This window comes from Spea bombifrons, chromosome 11 (assembly GCF_027358695.1).
Source record: "Spea bombifrons isolate aSpeBom1 chromosome 11, aSpeBom1.2.pri, whole genome shotgun sequence".
NCBI lineage: Eukaryota > Metazoa > Chordata > Amphibia > Anura > Pelobatidae > Spea > Spea bombifrons.
In genome coordinates, this window is record NC_071097.1 from 30,530,698 (window position 1) to 30,552,751 (window position 22,054).

At 40.9% G+C, this 22,054-nt stretch overlaps 1 protein-coding gene across 1 annotated transcript in view; it reads right to left on the reverse strand.

Moving 5' to 3' along the window:
- The window catches only part of LZTS2 (leucine zipper tumor suppressor 2), a 62,212-nt gene extending 41,497 nt beyond the window's left edge, over window positions 1-20,715 (reverse strand). Inside the window, exon 1 of the mRNA XM_053450393.1 lies at window positions 20,579-20,715. The gene's annotated coding sequence lies outside the window, so the exon portion shown is untranslated. The remainder of the gene's footprint in view (window positions 1-20,578) is intronic.
- Between the last annotated feature and the right edge of the window lie 1,339 nt (window positions 20,716-22,054).

Here is a 22,054-nt window from a genome sequence, read left to right on the forward strand (position 1 = left end):
TAAATGAGTTCCTTAGTACACAAAACAAACTTGGGTAACAATTGGAACTTGGTCTTCACCTTGAGTATCCTGCCCTGTTGTTCGTCACAATATATTTGTTGGGTTGTCATCCTGAATTGCATCACTCTGAACGTTCTCAATCCTTTAACCATATTACTTACTTTCTTAATACTTTAATAGGTATTTTTTAAACCTCGTCGCAGTTATCATTTGCATTGAAGGGCTTGTAAAGAATGAGGGCCAAAGATCCCTTATGATGCAGCCATGTTGGATATTCATACCCGCCACCCTTATTCCTTTCTATCTGCTACAAAATCATTAACCATAATATTTACTCATAATACAGGCCGACGTATTTGGATTTCTTGGTCTAAATGTATCAAACCATCATTATGCTTTATACATCAAGAGTATCGATTATGGAATAACAGATCACTATATGATGCTTTACCGGCAGAATGATCAGATAAGAATAGAAACACTCGTCACACAAACATTGATTTAGGGTAATGCAGTAAAAATAAGAATGTTATGATATTTTGTATCAGCGCGAAGCAGGCGCCTCATTAGAATAAATCTTATCCGCCATTCTTTAATGCTGATTGGAACTTTTCTTTCTTCAAAGTTCACGCTAGAATCGCTTGTATCCATAAGACCCTAAACATTCCAGCTGTCCAAAACAGGACACTTGTATTGGGGGTGTGGCTACGGGTGGGAGGGGTGGAGTCAGAGAAGAAAGTGGCTATACCAGATGCATGAGTGGGCAGGATCAGAGGCATTGCCCCCACCCACCTTACCTGAAGAGCCATGGTGGCGCTCGAGTGATTTGAGGGGGCCACGTGGGAGCTGCAATGGGGTTCTATACTGCAACAGCCCAGACCGCCATTGATTTTTTAAAGCTCTCTATGCCATAATTTAGGACTGTCTCATGAAAGACAGGATACATGGGGGGTATATGTACATTGCCTCACCACCAAAACTGCCACAGAAGAATACATACAATAGCCACGTAGGGGTGGTCTAGTGCTTTAGTTGTTGACCAAAAGAACAGAATGGGGAAGATTTGTGATCTAAGTGACTTTGTGGTAAAATTGATGGGGGGTCCAGCATCAAAAAACATGCAACGAGCTGCAATTCTGAGGACAAAACCACCTTAATAATGAGAGCAGACACAGGAGAACGGCTGGTCTCGTGATGTAATGGCCGTAGCGGTGTGCGCTGTGTCAAAGCTATTTACGTATACCAGAGAAACCGGACGTTTAGGGTATGTTCTCCAAAATGTATAAGGTGTTCTGTTTGGAGGGATGGAGGGATTTAAGTATACATTTCGAATGATTTAGTGTACGGTATGTGGGTGATAGCTGGAAAAGTCAGTTGATGAAACGTTGCTGTTCATTTCCCTCGAGGTCTTTAAAGACGCTGCTTGCGTTACTTCTGATCACTAAAGGGCAGAAGACGCTCTGCATAAAGGTCTCTGCGTTTCCATTCCATTGCTTTCTCATAGGTTATTAAAAATGGAACTGACACCTTCACAGCTTCGAGCATAACCAAAATTAATTTATTAAAACTAATTCTAGATTGTGTGGTTTTTTTTTCAAACAGGACTCTTTTAATGGAGAGGAATAAGGACAACGTTCATCCCTGGGGACAAATGTGAAGCTGTCACACAGTTTTCTCATGACGGTACATAAGGCCACATTCTTCTTTTAGTTGATTAAATCCCCCCACGTCCTTTTAATATACAATTCTTTAAAGAAACACGTTCAGTTGCCCTACTCTATATTATATTGTTTTCATTTTAAAACATATGGAGATATAGAATTCTTTAATGCCACCCAAAAATCCTTCTACCATTGGTAACCCAATAGGTTGCTGGGTAATTCAGACGTGCCCCCTTCAGCATAGAGGAGTGCAAGTATTGGGGGACGAGCTTACCAGAGCCCAAAACAATATGTAATAATAGTATATCAATATTATTAATAATCTTGAACACTTAAGCTTTAGTTGTACAACTATGAAAACATATCATAATTAATCAAAATGGTGCCAGATTTGCCAAAAATAGTGATATTGTGTGTGTGTGTGTGTGTGTGTGTGTGTGTATGTGTGCCAGATTTGTTTGGCTTTAGACATGGGGTAAAACAATTATATTGTGCTTATTCCAGATTCAAATTCAGGTATAAAGCACCACCTTGTGGCCATATTGGGAATTACTGCTAGAAGAAAAACTGCTTATAGACATTAATAGGTGTAATAAACTGTCCACTCAACATATTTTAGGTTAACAGACAGATAATATTTTTTGTTTTAATATAAATACAGATATTTTCAATGATTTTCTTGCAGAGGCAATATAGGTATTTATTGCATATGACAGCTGACTGTTCCATTTAAAATAATTGTTTTTTCTCTTATGCATTGAAGGAGGGGGGATTAAGAGGATTTAGCTGGGACAGAGAGGGTTCTGCAAAAAAAAAAAAAAAAAATACAAACCAAAAATCAGATTATCTCATTATCTAAACTACCACAAGCATTCTTCTATACGTTATAATGCACACCTTTTTCAGCAACAGAAAAGCTTCAAGAAACAGTCCAATGCCCCAAAAAGCCAAGGCAAGGATCAAAATACATAGAAACATTCTGGGTTTGACCCGAAGCCCCCAGGTTGACTACCCTGGGAAGTTCCAGGTGTGATAATGAAGATTAAACTACTTAGTATATAATTTAATATGCATTCTATACTTTCTGGGAGGGAAAAACTAATAAATAACACAAATCTACAAGGCACACAATTAGCAACTCTGATGACTACCTAAAAATGGAACATAACAAGTATGGCCTTGACAGGCACCTTGCAGAACGACTCAAACTTCCAATGCATTCTCTCCTAGCAGAACTTGGCTGCTTTGTGGGACAGACACATTTTTATAAAAAATGGTTTGCTAAATTACAATAATACGAATTTTATTATGTAAGGCACCAGATGTTTAACTAATAATCCGCACGATAGCACATTTCATCCATGGCTAGGTTAACAGCTGGGATTCACTATTCCGCTGGTTGACCTCATTTAGGTTTCAGTTCATCAGACATATGCTAGTCTCGTTGGAATTGGCTTCAGTCACCTGGAACTCGTACACTACAGGAGGCAGGATCCTCAACAAAGAACGCATATTAAAGTTCGATGTAAGAGAAAAAATACTTTTAAGACAAGCTGCAGTTCCAGAGGTGCAGCGCAACTCTATGGTCCAACATTGACGCCATCGGGAGACGGTTTTGCACATATGGGGGTCTCATTAGATCCCACCCCAGAACCCTCACAGAGCCAGCACTGGAGCTGGACGACGACTAGTAGATATCATAGCCGAACACATCTCTTGAGAGCCAAATAGTAGGAGGAAAACATATATGGAGGGATCCTGCAGAATCCTTCCATGCATTTGCAAGGCGGACCCCATAAAAAGGTAAGGGGGTTCATCAGTTATTAAATGCATTAAAGTACCTACGACAGCCGGAGTAACCCTTTAAGTGTGGTTGTCCATGATAACCCAATGATGGGGGCTTCAAATTGTTATTGCTGGTAAAGCCGGATGTGTCAGGGTGGGTCCTTCTCCCAGCTCTCCCAGTTTATATATGCTTGGCATTTTTCGAGCTACATTTAGAAGACTGACTGACCGACTTCTCGGGAGATACTTAAAAGATATTTAGGAGCCGTGTGTCCCTGACTCCCAACATCTAATGACCAGGTGCTGGTCATCATACATATTACCATATTAACTTTAATGCACATTACTATTACATTTTATTTCATGGTATTATCTATTCTTCTACATGGCATTTCTACAAGGCAGAGCTGCTACGACCCCAACAGAGTCAAAGATATTTAAAAAAATTGTTAACGGCACTTTAAATAAACTACGCCAGGGATCCAGACTTAAATATATTTTTTTAATTCTGAATTAAAAAAACAGAAAAGTTTGTCTAGACAAGTGCAGTCTTCTATGACCAGCCGTTACCTTGTACATGGATACCGTCCAGATGGCTCTAATTAGTACACATTGGGCCACTGACTATATAAGTTTGCTTTTTTCGCATGTGGTTAAGGAGTTATCTGATCTCCAAGATGCAACCCAATCCTGCACACCTGATTCCAATCCCCTACGCTCTTCCGGAGCGATCTGCATGCAACGAGATGCTTCAAAGGGCAGCGAGTGTATCGTGAGAAGCCGGTGCAAGCGGTTAAAGACACAGGGCAGATAAAAATAGAAAAACAATGGAACACATCTGTTATTAATATTAATGTCTGCGTGCACTGGGGGCAACCCGCGGCTTAGGATGTAATGAAACGCACATTGGGGGGGGGAGCGAATAATTAACGAGAAAATAAGCAAGTTACGTAAACATGTTTTAGTTTATTTCGGTCTTTTAGAACAGCTGCGTTAGGCAAAAAAAAACAGTTTAGTGCAGATGGGATCATTTAAGCAGTCGTTAAAATGTGGTAATATATGTTAACGGGACGGGTTCGACCTATCAGAGAATCGGTGACGGCGAAAAACAAAGTTATAAACACTAAAGTTATATAGTGCAGACGGCACGGAGGAAATTATGGCAGAAGACGCAGGTTTTCCGCTGAATGAAGCCGCGTACTCGCGCGTGTTAAACCATTTAAAGGCAGGAACTGATTAGGCATGTGACTACGGCCCCACCGCCCGCGATAAATAAAAGAGGGAGGGGTTTAATGAAAGCACTGCCTGTTCCTGTTTAGACTCCACCCATTTGCGTAGACTCATGTAATTTATCACTGGATCTGTTTACGGAGATCATGTCTGCTTCCGTTAAAGACAAAGCCAGGACGTTTTATCAATGCCCCCCCTCCCCGCGTGAAAATGGCACCTATGGGCTCACGTAGGAAGCTGTACCAAACTTCCTGGACTCTAATAAACTGCACGTTAACCACTAGCTATCTGTAACCCTATTTTGTAAAAAAAAAATCAAACAATTCCAAACAATATGGCTGCTCTGCTTATAGCGCGGCGGTCTTATGTTTGATTCAAAAAATAGAAACAGCAAACGCGCTTCCGCTAGTTACAAAAAAACATGGCCGACTCCATCAAACACAAGATTATGTATCTAAAGAAGCAGAAAACAATCCTCCCTCTAAACGTAAAACAGATATTAAACCTTAATTGCCAATTAAGAATTGGAGAAGGAAACTTTCTTAAAAAAAAAAAAAGAAAAAAAAAAGTTTTAAAATAGGAACCAGACTTCAGGGAGAGGCAGCGGGGGAGGGGGTAACGGAGCCCACCCTTCCTTTTCGGCACCAGATGTCTCTTTCACAATAACAGACATGCAATATACCGAAACCTGGTTTTTTTCTTCAATGTGGAATCTTAAGAAGGTTTTTTTAGGCAAAATCCGGTGCCCGCAGACTACGACTCCTACAATCCAGAGTATGCCAGCAAACTCAGCCTAGATTCTGCAGTGACTAGGAGTCAAGTGTCCGGATACGCACCATGGGAGTTGTGGTTAAGAGCGGCAGGACGGCGGGAATAAACAACGGCCTTTATTCTAATAGTAACATCAACAGCAGCCCCCCAGCACCTGCCACCTTAAGCCACAAAACAGAACTGCCCTCATACCACCGATGATGTCATTACGATTACGCAGCTGCTTAGGGCCCGATTAGATGTAAAGGTCTATAAACGCTGACTACCATTATGTATCTTTTATTTAACACAATCTTGGGATCTTAAGAATCATATTTGTTTCTTTTTTATAAAATATTTCTTTTCAACACTTATAATTTGTAGCGGTCTTTCCCAGTTATATTCCTTCATTCTTCTTTGCTCTCGGGTAGGGTCTTCCAAATTCTAGAAGGGGTTACCAGTTAATCACACGGGCCTTTCCACCAAATCTATTTAATTATATTGTTCCTTTATTACGTTCCTTCTTCTCGACAAAAGAGAACGGCCCAACACACTAGAACTAGAATGCAGCCGTAAAAGTCCCCCCGAGTGAAGCAAGGAGGGAATCCCTATTTAAAGGGAGAACGCCATTAAGCGAACGTTGGCTCGTATTCTTACATAAGGCTTCCAGCCCAGCAGCCATAAAGTGTGACTAAGTGTTTACGTGGGAGGGGGCAACGATATTAGCATCAGCATAAGACATATTCAGCGCTATATATAACGCGGGACACAAAACACACGCTGCTGACGCCCCAGAAAATTATTTCTACAATCGCATGAATCATATGTCACAGGCATCATATCCCACAATAAAGAAAATCTATAATTTAGCGGACGTTTGTGAATTATGGTCCGGATTCCAGTACAAACTCACCTAGATCGCCTCTAATAAATTTATTCATTCTATCTAATAACATCTAAATAAGGCGTCCGGTTAATTAAGAGAAAAACATATAACTTTTCTTATCATAGATAAAATAAAAACAAAACGTCAGACAGCGATGACTAAGTCTGCGGAGTAAAAGGCGGTGGAGCATGTTATGCCGCAACCGGTACACCTTATATTTGTTATTGTCTGTATAACCCGTTGTACTACTCTGCGGAATCTGTTGGTGATATAAATATATATAAAAGATAATAACAACAGAAGAAAAAAGGGAACGTGTATAGCCTCCTAGTTTCCGATATATGCCAGCACCCTATATCTCTAAACACCTGTTGTTTCTGTAAGTCAAATTGTTATGTTATATACTACTTGGAATTTAATGACGCTATAAAAAAAAAATAATAATAATAATAATAATAATAATAATAATAATGCAAATTCCCATGATATAAATGCTAAAAGTTATTATTAATGTAGAATGCCCCTAGTGGCTATATGCGGAATTGCAACACCAAATTACTACTAACGTGACATTATGTTGTGTTCAGTAGAAATTGGAATCCTACAGCATCAGGGTTTGATTAAGGGAGTATGCTGGCTGCCTTCTGTGTCAGAGCACTAAAATCTGATCCAAATCCTGAAGCCTCGCTCAAGCAGGAAGCTTTTACAAAGGGGGAGGACAGATAATGCAAAGTGCAGGCGAATTCTTGACAAACACGTCGGCCAAGAATCTCAAACGATAGAAATGTCTCAGTTCAGCAGGACAATGAGCCAAAAAGCACAACACCAAACAAGTTCTACACCTTGTTACAAGAGGATATTAGTAGATCAGGAGAAAGGACCTGAAACAAGCTAATGGCAAATGGTGTGGTGACCATACCTGGAAAATCTACTGATGGAGGGCTGTTTCCAGGCCTGGACTGGCTACATGGCAAGGGCCAGTGAGCCACAGCAAGTGTGCGGCCACCAGCTGGATATGCCCAGCTGGTCCAGCATAAAAACTTATTGTGCCGCCTGCCGAAGGCAGTCGTTATCAATGCTTATGTCATTAAGCGGCCGTTGGCCTTAAAGTGCCAGGGCCCCCTCCTTACCCCCAGTCCCACCTGGCTGTTCCACTTCCTTACATTACACCTAAGCCGCTGACCCTCTGGTTTTAGATTAACATTTCTCCTTCCTTGAATTAAGCTTCCCTGCGTATGTTCCCTTCCATGTATTTAACCCCTTAAGGACAATAGGCGGTCCCTAAACCCATTGAAAACAATGCATTTTGAGCCCGTACATGTAGGTTAAATGTTTCTATTGTCTCTTATCTTTCTTCTCTCCACCAAGCTGTAAATATTGAGATGCTTTCATTTTTCCAGATATGTTTTAACATTGAACATTTTAGTAGCTCTATTTCGTAACTCTAGGTGGGAAGGGAGAGAACTTAAGGGCATGAAATGGATTAGATGCCGCTTGCCACTTTGAGACACAGATCTCATCTTCCATGAGCTTAACATTTAAATTAAACAAATACAAACAATACAATAAATGCATTGTGTTCCCCTTTAGTACTTCGCCTATCTAAATTCCCAAGCCTGCCAAGTAAATACACGGAGCAGTCAACCACAGATTACATTGACTAGTACTTTGCATACTATATGTGGCAAGTTATTTACATACAATTAACAGACACGCTGGCGCTCCTGGAACTTCTTGGACATGTCTCCGCTGTAAAATTATGATTTAATAGAGAATTACTATGTATGTAGTCTGCTGTGAAGATTCTGTCCAATGGCAAAATTTTCAACATATACGTGGATTATTTACACCTCCGTAGAATAATTCAAACCCCAGAATGCTGCGTCAGCAAATTCAGGAAGGACTTCATCCAGGACTATGATTTTAGGCAAAGAGCTTGAAGGAATGGCTTGGCATGTGCATTAAGCTGTGCTAATGAATGAATAAGTAAAGTTGAATAAAATGGGCTTGTTTTAGGCCAGAGGAGGCCTAAAACAAGGCCTTCTCCCCTTGTTTAAGGGGAGAAGGGAAAAATCCCTTCTCCCCTTATCATACCACCTGGGGCAAAACTATGGATTATTTCGGTGTTAAAATCACCCAACTGTAATTAGTGAAAGTCTACAGAGAAAAAGCATCGCCATAAAGAGTGAGGTCAGTGTGATGTCTGAGCATGGAAATCATCCCAAATAACAAACAACTGAGAACAATGGCTGCCTCCAGGTTGGCAGATAAAGCAAGTTTATTGGATCTAAAATTAGATAAAAGTGGGTTTTTGTCAATGCTGACCGACATGACTGTATACAGAGCAGTTTTTTCCCATTGCATTTTTTTTTTATATACTTAAAAAAGATAGTGAACCAAATTTTCGATCAACTACAGAACCTTCTAACTTCTTTGTATTGCTATAAAATATGTACTAAATCAAACGACAAGGGCCGATCATAACAGATCACAATGTATCAGATAAAATGTGGAAATAAATAAGTTTTTTTTTGTTCTGGAACAGACTAAAAAAAACAAAAAAAAAACGTATAGAAGCCAATAATAATTAACACTGCATGCTTGTAACTGCTGGGAAAATGCCTAAATCTTGCCAACCTTTACGCAACTTTGTAAACATAATGTCATGAATTAGTAATTAGCAACCACAACAGACATCAGAGCAAACGCACAGACCATCTATTATCCCAGTATTGTTCTAGGACAGCCTGGTTGGAAAGGCATAAAACACTTTGTAACTTATTAAAAACAGGGCAATAGGGTATATTACAACACGCTATTGTTTTATATAGTGCCATCATATTCTGTGGCGCTGTACAATGATGTAAATAATAAAAGCCAATACGGCGAGGGAATTTAAACATGCGCGGGATAAGCATATGGCTATCCTGTATCTCACATAAGACAAGGACTGATTCGGGTTCGAGTTTTTACAGCAGGAAAAATGAACAGATGAGCAGAACGGTGTGAAATTCTAGTCTTCCGAGATTTCAACAAGTGGACAGCCATCTACAACATTTCCAATAAGATGGGAAGGTATACAAGCCTTCCGTAACCTCCCCGCCCCATCTTAAAATAAAGATCCTGATTGGTCACGTGTTGCAGAGCTCACAAAGCCTTCTGATGTAACACCGACATGATGTCATCAATGGTCGGCCCCTTATGGCCTGCAAGACTCCAGGCATGAACAACATACTATTGTTACATTTTGTTTGGATTACTTTTTTTTTTATAAAGTATGGATAGAAACTACAAACTAGTAAATATAACCCTAGTCGTATTCCACCTGCCCATTAGTTCCTGCTCATGAAAGGGGGTTTTTGTCCAACGAGGCCCCCAGACTATAGTGTTTCACCAGTTATTGATTTAATATGTGAATTATTACTCACCATTTAAGGGTTAATGGTACGGAGTGGAACATGATGTTTTTTTAAGTGATGTTTATTTTTCTAGGGACCTTGACTAAAGATTGTGGATTTCCTATCAGCCTCCTGGATTATCTACGCCAAGACACGGCAAAGTCTCCAAGAAGAAGAACAAAAACAACCTCACCCGCATTTGGACAACAGGATATTATCTTCTGTGGCTCAGACTGTGAAGTCAAATCCGTCTAACGGGGTAAAACTAGATAGACAGCTGCTCCAGCTACACATTTACAAAAAAAAAAAAAAATTATATATATATAGACATTTAGATTTGATTACAGTCTCACGTCCTTAAATAACCATTATATACCATAAAGAACAACCACGTGCTCCAAGAAGGCATATTAAAGTTACGTATTATGTACCAATAAATGGGGGTAACGTCCATAGAGCAATCCTTATAAGTGATGCAATAACCAAGTAACCAATGGAACGATTCACATTATTTGACCCCAATATGTTTTTATTCCATTGCTGCCAAACATGACCGAAAACAGTACGCTCTACTCCCATGCTACACCTGGGCCCGGACTGGCCTTCTGGTACACTGGGCAAATGCCTGGTGGGCAACAAAGCCACATTCTTGCCGATATGGTCAGCCCAGCGGCAGATCTGGTCGTGCCATGTGCGGCCACCAGCTGGACGCATGCAGCCATACCCGGGGTATCAGAACGTAACGTCCGGTCCTCATTCCCAGTCCCATCTTGGAAGCTGGAAATACGCAGGTATACAACTATGCAGGCGTCCAAATCATAAATGCAAAGCCAAAAAAATAACATGAAACCGTTAGAGGTTAAACATCTGAAAATCCCATCTTTGGAGCGGGTTTTATTCCAAAAGCCGGACAATGCCTGCGGAAGCCACCACAATTTTAGATGAGACGTCAGAACCGGTAAAAGGATACGCAAGAATATTCCTGGTTGTCTGCGGTAACTAGGAACGGGTTTGACCTGTAACAAGAATATGAAACAAAATACCCCAAGCAGAACAACTATTATTCCCGGCCTCTCGTCCTCCCGGCCCCTCGTCCTCCCGGCCCCTCGTCCTCCCAGCGCAGAGGGTGTATATTCTACGAAGATCGTACAGAGCTTGATGAATGGTAAAGCAGCTTTTAGGAATGTCCTCTAAACACAGTTATTTTTTTCCATATGGGAAAATAACAGTATACGTTCCGACCGCTGGCATCGAAATGTTTGCCTTACTTGGTCATGAATGGGGTCTTTAACTATTTAATAGGAACGCAAACATTAAACAGCTTCTACTAGTTAATCTCCAACTCGCCCGCATCAAACCAGCTATTAGCAGAGCAGAGGCTACTGCACCCCGTGCTGCACAGCGAGGATTTGGGGCATTGACCTCCGTGGTGATATTTAAGCAGATTCTCAAATTATTCCTAATGGAAACAAAAATAGCCTTTTTTTCTTTTCTTTTTTTTTTTTTAACAGTGCTCAATTTTTACTATATTTTGCATAATGGATTTACATTAGTGTAAGCATAAGCTAAAAATAATAAGGCAAAGCGCCCTGCCAAAGAGTCGTTATTGCAGCTACGCTATTCTACAACAATATTTACGTTAAGAGGAAAAAAGAATCCCAACCCAAAGAGAGTTGATATATAATTTTAAATGGAACAAAGTTGTCCAAAACAGCACAGGAGGCATAAAAAAAACCAAAACATTGTTACATCATCCAGCTGTGACATCATCAGTCCAACTGATATAAACGCATACTTACTACTTTGATCTGTACATTTCCTAGCCCAATAGAAAATAAAAATTAGAAACATAGAATTTGACAGCAGATGCCCATCTAGTGTCTGTTTTTCCAGATGTAAAGACTCAGACCTTCGGTTGTTGGTCCTGTTTTATATTCAGGAGTCATCTGCCTATCCCATGCATGTCTAAATGGCCTCGCTGTATTAGCCTCTACCACTTCTGCTGGGAGGCTGTTCCACCTTTTTACCACTTTCTTTTCATAAACTAAAACTTACCTTACATATAAGCCTCTGACACCCCATTATTGTAACATTTATCATTGTATGTATTTAAATGTTTCTATCACACCTCCTCTCCCTTTTTTCAAGCAAGCTGCACAGAGAACGGGCGAGTTTCACAGTTATTAAAGACACCAACGCCATAACATAATTGTTGATGAGGTCATAAACTCATCATCGTTATGCGTTATAACCCGGAAAATCATAATTAAGGTTCTAGGGTGTCCAGAATTACAGATCAGTGAATAGCTCATATATTACTCACAACCATAATCTAGTTTTTGTGTTTTTATTGTGTGTTAAGATAGCTACAGTATTCATTTATTTTACGCTCTGACAAAACAGAATTAAAGATGATTTGTTTCAGGGCAGGAAGCCTGCGGTTCTTTGAGCTGGGGTGCTACAACTCCCAGAACTCTCAGCCCCTTAATGCTGATAACGGCTGTAAAAATGTATGTGTTCAGGTTAAAGGGTGTGAATGAATATTTTATATATATATACCTGGGAACGCTACGGGTTTGACTCGGAGTCTCCAGGTGAAGTCCCTCTACCCTGGGTCTCCTGGTAAGTTTATTCTTTTTCCTAGCAGGGGAGCAGAATGTTGCCACACCCACTCCCCACCCAATTAAAGGCACTCTGGAGCTAGCTCCACCCCTACACAAAGCCACTCCCCTAGAAGAGGTGGAGCTCTGAATAACCTGGGGCGCTGCGGTGGTGTCCAGCAGCTGGGTGATCAATGAATGCTTGGGCTACAGTAAGTCATTTAAACAGCCGTCCCAACATTCTTTTCTTTAAGAATATACATTCTTCATTATTTCTTTATCTTTTAACACAGATTACCAAAAAAAAGTATATTTATTTCTAAAAAAAAAAAAAAACAATATTCGCATGCGCTGCCATCAGTTAATACTGGATAAAATGCAGAGAATGAAATCACGTAGGAAGGAAATCATTTTACTAATCAGCGCCGCGAACACAAATGACACGATTGTCTGACACGGAATGTGATGTAAACAGAGATCAGAAATCCTTGGGCGGGGGCCATCTGTGACCTTGACTCAATGGTTATGTAATGAAACTCGTAACTACCCCATCTGGCGTAGGAATTGCCAGGGGTGGCTCTAAAGTCTACGCAGAACAAACAGCTGCTTAGGGCCCTCAATCGTCTAAGGGGCCCCTGACTGCACGACGACGGGAGATTAAAAATATATATTTATTTTACTACGATGCATTTCGCTTTAGAACACACGAATATACCCTAATAAATACCACGTTCTTAACTGATGTATGATCCTTCTTACCCAGCTGGCAGCTCCGAGAGGTCATATAAGGCCTTGAAGCGTATTGACAAAGCATCAAAATCTTTGATCTGGCCAGAAGTGATGGGAGTTATAGCCAGACAACAGCAAAGGCTGGTGGAAGGTTGCACAGGGGCCATTCAGAGACTAATGACTTAGTCAATGGCATAAGAAAATGTTTGTTTTACTTAATAGCTGCGGTGCTAATTGGGGCATTATTACAGAGCAATTAACCTGAATGATTGCGCATGACCTAGTTGGCATTAACACAGCTTAGCGAGCAGAGCCTCAGGAGAGCAGAGTATCTACGCTACATCTGATGATACTATTCCGGTTCAAGCGCCTGTACTTACTAGAGCTTTTTTTTAAAAAAAAATTATTACACAAACTGGAAGCCTGGGCAACCTATCAATTAACCCTTAGATGGACGATGTATTTTTTTTTTCCTAACTCACATTAGAGTGTAAGCTCTTCTGTTTCCTTCTTTTTTAATTGACTTTAGAATAGAATAATAGGGCCGGTTTGCCGTTTCGTTACCAAAAGGGGTTGCACGCCGTTGCTTTGGTATAGGACTAAGTGAAACAAGGCGCTCAGAGGGTTAAAGGTTTTTCCATAACTGAAAAAGTAATGTTTTTGTCTCCGCGTCTAAAGCCGCCTGAGGTCTCGAATAACACGCTCTCTGAGACGGATCTTTGACATCTGTTTAACAGACCCACATCCCTCTGTTTTGTTAACATGTTCTTTCATTCAAAGGAGTTTCACAATTCTTAAATATACATAGGAAATGGACCCCGGACCCAGAATAACTACTACTAATTATTAGTGCATATGATATTTCTATAATAGGCAGCCACTACACCTACCCTAAATCAACACGTTCACTAAAATACTTACATTTACTATGCAGTCCGTGTGTTACATCTTACACGATATATATATTTATAGATTCCCCCGCTTTCAAACGATGGGCACACATCAAACAGACGCCAGAGCCAGGACCGGCCGCAATATTTATTTACCAAATGCTGCAACATTTGTTTACTAACAACCTAGTGCATCGACTACATGATCTGTAAACATACGGTAAACACACGGTTGTAACATACGTTTCCATAAACAAATAGAACGTCTATAATCTGGCAATTTTGGGATCCCATCTCCCTCATCATGAGATGCGATATTTTCTGCGCCCACCGGCCGCTCCGCCAATTAACACGGTGGGTCGGGTGTATCGGCAAGTACCGTGTGCTCCTCTTCTCATGGCCTAACATCTATCACTATTCCACACCAGCTTGCCCTCGCCCCATAGCAAGCTCACTACACCTTAACTTTAAAAAACCGGGACCCTCATGGGGGGCAGAATGGTGATTAAAAGACGCCTCAACCCATGCCATGTCCTTCCGCCTCTCCCCTCCATCCAGCGGTCAGCCCCATCGTTAACGCCTTTCCCTTCGATGAGTGCCTACTTGCATCTCTGTAGGGGCAATTTTCCTCTTGGGCAGGCAGAGTCATGCCCCCTCTCGCAAAGGGCCTCCCGAGGTCTCTAAATGACCAGACTTAGTTGATTGGGTCCTTCTACCTGCACTTTGCGTTGGTTTTTGAACTACAACTCCCTTACTCCCATAACACTCAGCCAGCATTCAGACTCCATCCAAGTGTGGTTAAAATATAATTCCTAATTTCCTATGATATTCGCACACCCTCCCGCTCAACACGTTACAGTCCAACATTCTCAGAACTACCACTCCCATAAAGCTCTGCCAACATTTAGCCAACGACAGCTGGAGGGGCTGTATTTGTATTTTTATTATTTTTTCCAGTTGGCCGCCGATAAAAAGAACAAAAAAGGCTCAAAAAACCTGAAGTCGTTCCCTCCCGCGAGCATTTTAATGGCTAAACGGATAGCAATAGCCGCGTTTGCTTCCCAGATTATCAATATTAAAGCTATTTGACGTTTCCCGCAATCTAAAGCCGTTTGGCTAATTATAACCAGACCCGGGCTTCGGCTACGACCGCTCCGGTCCCATTTTACTCACATTACATCGGAGTCGGAAAACCAGCCTTGATGTTCTTCAATCGCGCCTCTGTTCAAACCCGCCTGGCGGTATTTTTATAGCTCGAAGTACGACACAAAGTCTCTTTTATGCTCTTCTCACTTAAACATAAGGCAGGGGCTGCCCCCATTTTTTTTTCCACCTTCTCAACTTAACACAAACGCATCGTGGCGGGACATGTGCGAGTGGAACCAGGAGGCAAACCGCTGGAACTTTCCGGAGGAGCCGTCGTTTTTATTAATGTTAACCCCTTAAGGACAATGGGTGGTCCCGAAACCCCGAAAACTCTGAAAACAATGCATTTTGAGCCCGTACATGTATGGGCTTTGTCATTAAGGGGTTAATCTCTGCCATGATTAGGCTCCTCTCCGCTGTCATCCACCCCACGTAGCCGGACGCGGGACTCTACCCTTCATCATTACTTTACCCCTTAAAAGATAACGAGTTGTCCTTAAACCCATTAATGACAATGCATTGTGTACATGTACGGGCTTTGTCGTGAAGGGGTTAATATTCTCAGCCATCGGTTATTGGTTAAAGCCACGTAGTGCCAAATTATAGAGAACACCCTCGAGAAATAATATTTATACTTTCAAGGCTGTAATTGGGTCGTCAAACTCCTACAACCAGGAGGATCTGGATTATAAGGTCGCCCATAGATTTTAAATCAATAATTAAACAAAATAGCCCCATAAGTAGACAGAATTCAATACATTTCCCAGAGAAACTTCTCGGTGCCAGCGAGAATCAGCGGAGAAATAATTATATGAAGGCAGATAACCAGTGCGATCGCACCAATATTTCAGCAATTAAACCATTTTCCTCAATATTTTTATTTAATTTGTTTTTATTTACTATTTTTTTATCTATTTATTTATTCTTTAAATGCTCTTATCATCTCAGAAGTAGCCACTAAAGCGCTGCTCAAACTACGCGAAGGAAAGGACAACGGAACAAATCTAGGAATAATTGCATTTAGCGCTGCATCGGCTGTGATATAAGTAAGTTAGTGGCGATCAGACCACCCGGGGAGAAAAAATATTTTTTTTTAAAAATGATACTTTTTCCCAAACATTGATGAATTTAATGCCTCATTAGAAATATTTCTAGAAAACACAGAGAATAGAAATGTAGTCATGTAACATTCTGCTTGCTCACTTTTTAATAAAGGGAACACTTAAATGTCATGTGACACAAAATCAGGCGCTGATAGGCTATTGCAGCCTGAAACTGGATTTAAAAGGATTTTATGTGGTTAACCCTTTAGAGAAAAGAATGTCCATGGTCTACTTGCTTAACATACTGAAAAGTGCAATTAATATTTTGTCGACACAGCTGCCAAGATACAGCATGCCATTCTAGGACGCTTATTCTGATTATTGTTTTATATAGCGCCATCATATTCCGCAGCGCTGTACAAAGGGGTTTATGGCACAGAACTTGTATAGTACTTCATACAAATTATGACTTCAGGTTTAATATCGGAAACACACGAGGATTCCCAAGACTGATTCACAATCACAATAAGCACCGAGTATAACAACAACCGGCCAGGAAGGCTGATGATGTAGCCGTGCTTTACGATGGCATGTTATTGTATGTGACGAAGGGGGGGTCATTTAAACATACTGTGGTCTAGTTACACCCTGAGCTGACTACATACCAAGTGCATGACAATAATGTGGCAACCATCAATAAATCCCATCAACGGCCGAACCTTCCCAATAAAACAACATACATTATTATTATTTCCGTGCTTACAGAAATCACCATGTTTACTAATCCCCCCCCCCCCGGAAGCAGCGGAGGGAGGGGGCGCGTGAAACACACATAGACTAGGGGTCTGGGGGATCGGAGCAGAAGATCTATGCCTCCCAAGCTACAGGGGCCTCATCTTAAATCTGCTAGGTGATAATGATGGCTCCACGGAAAGAGCTCTTATAGCAAAGCCCTAAATCACATCTGTGATATCTTTCAGTGGCCCAACATTAAAAGCTTAGGATATATTGTCACATAAGCTTTACAGGCCTCAGAGGTCCTCTTTTCAGATGTAAATAATAATGATCTGAGGAAGGGAGCTTAGAACCACCTCCCAGCAGAAGTGGTAGAGGCTAATACAGCAAGGGGGTTTAAACATGCATGGGATCGGCATATGGATCCTGAATCTAAGACGAGACCAACGACCGATTAAGGTCAGGAAAACGGGCGACTAGATGGAGAGAATGGGTCTTGTCGGCCGTCACACGCTATGTTTCTGTATGTAGCGCTGTCTGTAACAATGTATCACGGCGGTCGATAATCTCTGCCCTCTGACCTTGTCATGTTTGTGAAGGAAAACAAAGGCCATGAAAGTTGACACTATCTACTTCGGGAAAAGCAAAGAGATAACTTATGTATCTACATCTCATTGGACAGAAACGGCCTGGGGGGGAAATAACGGGGGAGGGGGGGTATGAGAGTAAATATTTTTTTAAATCATGAAATATGGATTTGGGTTTAATAGAATTTGACAAAGCGGACGTTAGAAACTGAAATAGAAAGAATGGTAGAAATACGCGTTCCCTCCCCCACTTTCTATACAGCGACTGTAGCACCGACGCGGTGTTTGCCGTGGAACGGAGAGAACAGGAGAAGTGCAGGTAAGCATCGCGCGGCTCCTCGCACCATCGCAAGGACACTGTCAAGACCATGACAAGCTGAAAAAGTATTTGAACCTGCATCGAGTCCCATCTGGTTGTTGTGAGTTTACTTAAGTCTTCAAGTTCGGTAACTGAGCTCTCATGTTGGCCACAAAAGACAGTGCCGAGTCTCCAAGGACACTCCGTGAAGGCAACATGGGCTCAGTTTTGCTTCTTGGCGAGTACCTGTGTGCGAGGGAAAGCTTGGTCCTCTGGCCTTGAGGTCGAGTGGCCACCATGAAGCTTGAAGGTTGCTATGAAGCCTCCTAGTTTGGTTCCCTGACTAATTGGTTCCCTTCATTGAATGTATACATCACCCATACTGCAGGGCAGCATCTTATCTGGGCTGGTCAGCAATATGTAAAAATTATGTGTGTTCTGGAAAACATGGCCAATGTGGTCACCTTCATGGCTACTCTGGCTGGTGGTTCTTTCCAAACCTACCAGCCATGGGCTGGGGCCAGAAATGGCACTAAATCCCCTTCCCCAATTAGAATTTTTTTTTGAATCAAATACAGTAAAATGGCCAGAATGGAAAAACAAAAGATAAGTTGGAATATCCTGTAAACGAGGTCATACAGATATCAAGATTGAAAAAATATATAAATAAAAAAAATGTACAGTATCACCGATCAATATTCAACCCTTTATTGTTGGGGGGAAAGGAGAGAAAATAAAATAAACTCACTGACAAAAAAATAAAATAATTTAATGTCTTTTCTGCTCAAGTGCTATTAATATAATGAGAGTTAAGATGGAAGGGGTTAAAATGCCTTACTTTGTCATTTACAATCCAGTTTATTCAAATCATCACCATAACAAAGACACGTGACCGAGCCCAGGGGGGGAAAAGTCTTAATATACCTTTTATAGACACAGAGCTAGACTCCAGATGAATCGGTATTTGTTTTACTAACAAGGGGTTAAAAGAGGGGAAATGAGGAAAGCGGCAGAAAACATAATTCACTGACCAAGGAGTTTATCACCCAAACAGAAGGGTCAATAATAGAAGACATCAGTATGTGAAAGGAGAGATGAGTAACTGTGTAACTGCTGCAGTGCAACGACAACCCGCCTACTACGATTACAAGTTTACACGATTCAAAGATTCTATAGATCAGTGCAGTCATTGTTCAATAAAATGCATGAAAGTATAAAAAAAGGGATAAATGCTGTACACCAATATTACATTTGTTTACCAGCCATATGTCTGTGTTGAGCCAGACCATATGCATTTATGCATTTTAGTATAAAAGTAGTATATCACCCATGGATAATTATATATCTATCTATAGTATATTATATTATATATTACATAATGCCACCTCTTTGATTACATGTGTATGTCTTTTATAGAAGAGAGTTGAATAATAGCAAGAATATTTGATAATACTTGAATTTTAATGAATTTATTCACAGAGTAAATATTTTTGTTCTGCATGTACACAACTCATGTCCCGGATGTGAGTATCATCCCCCGCTGCATCATCTAAACATCGCTATCAGCGGGGTGCCAATCTGCCGTATCATGTCATACAACTAAACAGGTATTTCCACACCTGGGAACGGATTGACAAGGTCCTGCACTCTGGATCTGACTCCTTCCTATTCTACCCTGCAGTGATTATATATACATATAACTCCCAATCAGTGCTTTTGCTACCAGTATGTTATGGTTGATATTCCTGCTTGAATGCAGGTATATTTTTAAATAATGACACGTATTACAGCAATTTGGGTAACACATTTGGCGAGTCACTACATAGAATCTTCGCAGTGGGCTATTAAAGGGTAAATTAAAAAAATTAAAAGTTCCCAGGTATGAGTATGTCTCATTCATGGTGGAGGGCTTGTAACACCTAAGGCTCTTCTTCAGTATGGGGGACAGCAAGGACCACCTTGAACCTCACTCTTTGGTCCGGTGTCAACCCATAAAGCTATACTGGAAATTATTACCCTGGAAATTATTACTCTCCGAACCAGATCAGCGCTACATCCTGATCACATGTTATGTCATTTAATGTACATTCAATAAGGGACTAGCCATAGAGTCACGGGACATAGCACTACAAATCCCAGCACATACTTTTCCCCCAAAAAAACTACAGAATCTGTAAATTGTGATATAAGTGTAATAACAGAGAAATGCCCATATTTACGATTAGTTTATTTGAAATGTAACTTTTATTCTTAAACACTTATATTTCTCCACCTATAGAATGTATAGACTTGGGATTTCCAGTAGGGACTGTTGCTAGAGATCTCTGGATACATTTAGTAGGGGGATGGGGGGGATTTGTGTAAATCTGGTGTAGCATTCAGCAGGGGCAGAGGGGCAGCTTTTCTGTCTGCAGGGCAAACGTTCATCATCAGCCAAAACATGGGTAACTATTTGTCTATTCACCGGGCCAAAGCTGCTGCAGAACCTCTTTGCGTGCTTCCAGCATTTGCCTTTAACCCTTTGCGTGCCAAATGAGAGAGGACTAGTATTTAATACATCAAATAATGATAAGCAGGGGTCATCATCCAATAAATACAGTGCTGCATTATATATATACCATAGGTGGTCACTGTGTTAGGCATCATCAGCTACTCCTAAAAGAGGTTCTGCAGCAGCTGCGTGCTTCACATTACAGAAAGAGCATCATTGTTATAATGAAAACAAGCTAAGGGAGAATTACCCCTGGGGCACCCTACCCCCTTACAGGGTATTTATGGTAATGTAACCAAGTTAATACAAGTCGTTAAAAAAAAAAAGACAATTTAACAAAAATCCTCACTTTGTAGCAGATCGCTGGAGTCCACATCCAGAAGCGGTAATCCTGTAAAGGCCGGTAAAGTCAGTGCTCGGACCGTTCCCGGGAATAGCAGATTTAGAGCCGGATCTCACACCGTCCCGGATTAAAGCTTCTGCTCCAAGACCAGGGCTAACTCACATTGTCACTTCCCACAAGGCAAACACAGTCACCGCACTGGACAACCCCCTGTCTCCACCCCACGGGCATCAGAGCAGGGCGAGCGGCTCTCCAATAGGGCGCAAAGGAGGGGACTTTAACAAACGGGGCCCTGCCAGGGACTAAACGACTGCCGACGCGGGCCGTGCAGAAAATATATACACATATTTACAAACAAGAGCACAAGGTACATGCTAATTGGAATGTTTTTAATAAACAGTTCACGAGGTTCGCCTACAATTTCAATTTAAGGCAAAATCAACTAATTTAGTTACAAATATGTCTTACTGAAAATCTTTGTGCTATTACTTTCTTGATGTACAAAATATGTTGCAACCTACCCCTCTATGACATCATTTTGCATATTATATGGAAATACGCACAGGTGGGTTAATCTATAATAATTATTGGCAAACCTGCTGAAAGCTGACTTTTTGCTCATGTGGAATTGATATTCCTCTAGGACCAGTGTTTAACGTGGTGGCAAGTCTAAGTTTATGGATAATATGAAAGTTTATTAAAAACAGGGTTGGCATATATGTATATACTATCCGAATATAGTATAATGAACAGAATCACCATTGAGCAATATTATGGAGCACTCACTAAAAATTATAAAAAATAAAAAAAACCTGTTCCTGTTACTATAATGAGTGTTATGCCCCTTGTGGTAAGATATGGAACTGCGCGTTCAATGACAAATTAACAAAAATCCTATTATTTTGTGATTTGTATAACGCCAACATATTCCGCTGCGCTGTACAATCGGTAAGCTAAACAGGACATAACAAGTTGTTCATCACATAACAATCTAGACTAAACAAAACATCTAACCCGTTCTTGTTTGGAACATTCTGGTATTGAAGTGCCTTTTTGCTGCAACCTGGTACTAACCTTGTTGTAATTAAAGTTGGCCCCATACCATAAATCATAAACCTATGGGAAAATATCCTTTATGTGTATAAGCGCTAAGCAGTTTTAAATATGTTTTTAATGTTACATTTAATGGAATCACAGAGACATACAGTTGATAACCCTCGCTGGTTATCCTAAACATGTTCCTTGACCTCAGATGTCACTGTATGTTCTTTGAAATTACTTTTTCCAAGTGTCATTTATTTTTCCCCAGTTGGGAATTTCATGATAAATTTGGGACTGTTGGCAGTTAGGGTACTATGATGGCCGTCCACCAGTCCTACACACATACAACGGTCCTGGCCCCAGGCATGGGAAGCGTTGCCCCATTGGTTGATGTCAATGTTTTTCGGATGACCGGTCTTCTTTAAATTGCGATGACACGCC